General features: G+C 40.1%; 1 pseudogene; it reads left to right on the forward strand.

The window, feature by feature from the left end:
- Positions 1-2,523: 2,523 nt before the first annotated feature.
- Positions 2,524-2,710, forward strand: LOC123326910 (annotated as a pseudogene).
- Positions 2,711-3,394: the final 684 nt, after the last annotated feature.

The following is a 3,394-nucleotide window of genomic DNA, read 5'->3' on the forward strand; positions in this document are numbered from 1 at the left end:
ATGTGGCTTTAACATTGCTCCCATCAAGAGATGGAATGTACATTCCCACCCTTTGAATCAGGGTGGACATGCGACTCCAGCTGAAGTGGCACCACAGGACAGCTAAGGCTAAATTTTAAAAGTCAACACAACTGCCACCTAGTTCTCTTTGGAGGCTCTCTCTTGGAACCCAGCCACCATGCTGTAAGGAAGTCCAGACTTCCCTATGGAGAAGCCCTGCACCAACCTGCCAGCCATGCTAGTGAGCCATCTGGATCCTCCAGCCCCAGTTGACCCACGTTGCTGATGCCATATAGAAGAGAGATGGATTGCTCTATGGCCCCTAGCCAAATCATAAATTTGTGAGCAATGTAAATGATCACTGTTTTCATAAGCCACTAAGTTGTTTTTTTTGGGGGGGGGGGTGTTAGGCTGTAACAAATTATTGGATCTGAGCCAGTTACAGAACTAAAAAGAAAGGAGTGTCAAAGATGGTATAAATCACCTGCTATTAGAGCACAAAGGAAGGAAAAATAAATGTTTACTGGGGAGAAGAGGGAGGGCAATTACAGAGGGACGAGACACCAGGGAAAAGTGAGCAATATTAAGTCTCAGAGGATGAGTAGATTGCAGAAGATGGACAAAGAAGTGCAAGCAAATTGAATGTGCACTGTGGTTTTGGAATCCATGGAGGATATGGTGGATATCTGTTGGGTTTGACTCCTTGATGGTTTAGACCTTCCTGATGCTCACCAAGAATTTCCGGATCTCCTCTCCTTCAAGACACATGTCTTCTTAAAGTTAGGTGTGACCATATGACTTCCTTTGGCCAGTTAATTGTTATAGGAAGTGTCATGAGTCTCTTTTGGTGAAGCATTTAAGAGCCCATATACAATTCTTCATTCTCTTAACTTGAACCAATTGTGAAGCGTCATGTTGAAATGAGGAAATCATAAGACAGTAGAGCTTCTGTTAGCCTGAGCCCCTGAGCATAATACAGTTTTTCCAGTTTTTTAAATGCTTCCCTGACCCAGTTTTGAGGTCCTAGCTAGAGGCCAGTCAGTTTCTCTTCTTGAACAGCCAATGAATCCAGACCCCCAACCATTCCTTATCAGCCTCTCACACTTCAGGTCACTATACTTCCACCCTAATTCCCCCAGGGCCAAGTTCCAGACAATCAAGGATAGCCTCTACACCCCAGAGTCCATGGAAATTATTCAAATTAGCCAATCATAAGCCTGCTTGCCCTGCCTCACCCTTTCCTTCCCATAGAAACCACAATAAAGTGCTTGCCCATAGTTCTCTCTTCATCTGCCTCCATGACCAATCCCAGTGCTTCGCCATTTGGCCCTGCATGAGGTACGTGTTCTCCCTCTTGGAGTTATGAGTAAAACAAAACTGTGACACTCTTTCTGGTTTCTCTCTTGATCTGCATCGAGCCTCACAATATCTTCCACAAGGTTTAACTCAAGTTAAAACATTAAGCTATTATAATAAGCACGGGTTCCCTGCTACTCTGTGTTGGACATGCAGCTGGTGCATCAAGTACAACTTTGTTGCTTTAAGCCACTGGGGTTTGAGGTTGTTGTTGACTGTAACATAATCTAATCCATCGCAACTGAGAACTGCCCAATTTCTATTTCCCTTACTCTTGTGACAGCTCATCAAATTTTCATTGGGAAACCATCTCTCTCTGACTCACATGTGGTTTAGGTGTTGACTTCAGTTCCCTGGCTCCAAGAGAAATGTCACCCAAGCCAAGACAATCAGCATAATTCATTTACCTTCAAAAAATATCCCAAATATGACCACTTCTTTCTACCTTCATCAACCTGGTCCATGCCAACTTCATTTCATCACTGGATGACTACCTTTGCCTCTTCTCTGGTTTCCCTAGTCTCTGGTTTCCCTAGTCTCTTCTATAGTCTATTGTCAACAGCATAATCAGAGGGATCACTTGAAAAATAATTCACAGCATGTCACTCCTCTGCTCAAAACCCTCCTAAGACCACCCATCTCACTCAGTAAAAAGCAAAGTCCTTCCAGTGGCCAATAAGGTCATACCTGATTTGCCCCCTCTTACTGCTCTGTCCTCTCCTATTTCTTTCCCCCCAGCTTACTCTTTTCACTGGCCTCCTTGCTTTTCCACAAATTTTCCAGGCTTGTTTCTGCCTCAGAGCCTTTCTACTAGCCATTTCCTCTGCCTGGAGTGCTCTTCCTCCATATCTATATAGCTCACTCCTTTAACTCCTTCAAATCTATGTGCAAATGTCACCTTCTCAGTAAAGCCTTCTACGACACTCAATCAAAAATTCAAATCTGCAACTCCTCAGTATTTCCTATCCTTTTTTCTTACCTTATTAATGACCACAGCATAATCTAAAATGCTGTATATTTTAAGAATTTATCTGGTTTCACCAGAATATAAATTCCATGAGAGCAGGAAGTGTCATCTATTTTACTCATTAATATATTCCCAGAGTTGAAAATAGTGTTTGACACATAATAGTTGTTGTAAATATTTTTTAATGAATGACAATGATGAGCTTTGCACAGTGGCAGTATCATAGCCAATGAGGTTTATCTGAGGCACAATTATTGCTAAAGGATGACAAAATGAATGAATGAATTCCATCTCCTTAGTTACAGTTATTAATTCAAGAATGACCCAATTCAGCCTAAAACTTAACTTCAGAGACTTTGGTTGGAATTATTAGAAATTTGTGACAGAGACTGACAGCTGACAATCAAAAATGTATGCCCTCCTAGAGAATTAATGTCAATCCTTCCCAAACTTTTTCAAAAAATAGAATAGGAGGAATCACTTCCAAACACATTTTATGAGCCCAGCATTGCTCTCATAGCAAAGCCAGACAAGGACATACAAGAAAAGAAAATTACGGACCAATAACTCTGATGAACAGAGATGCAAATATTCTCAATAAATACTAGCAAACTGAATTCAAAGCACATTAGAAGGATCAGACACTATGATCAAGTTGTTCAACATATGCAAATCAATAAACATGACACACTGCCTTAACGGAATGAAGAATCTCAATAGATGCAGAAAAACCATTTGAAAAAATTTAATATCCTTTCATGATACAAACTCTCAACAGATTAGGTATAGAATGAATATATCTCAACACAATAACCAAGGAGTTCAAAGATCTACATGCTGAAAACCATAAAAACATTGGTGAAAAAAACTGAAGAGGATAGCAATAAATGGAAGGATATTCTATGTTCATGGTTTGGAAGAATTAATATTGTTATAATGTTCATACAACCCAAGGCAATCTACAAATTCAATGCTATCCCTAGCAAAATATCAATGGCATTTTCACAGAAATAGAAAAAGTCATAAAATTTGTATGAGAACATAAAAGGCCTCAAATATCCAAAGCAATCT

The sequence above is a fragment of the Neomonachus schauinslandi genome, chromosome 1, assembly GCF_002201575.2.
Source record: "Neomonachus schauinslandi chromosome 1, ASM220157v2, whole genome shotgun sequence".
NCBI lineage: Eukaryota > Metazoa > Chordata > Mammalia > Carnivora > Phocidae > Neomonachus > Neomonachus schauinslandi.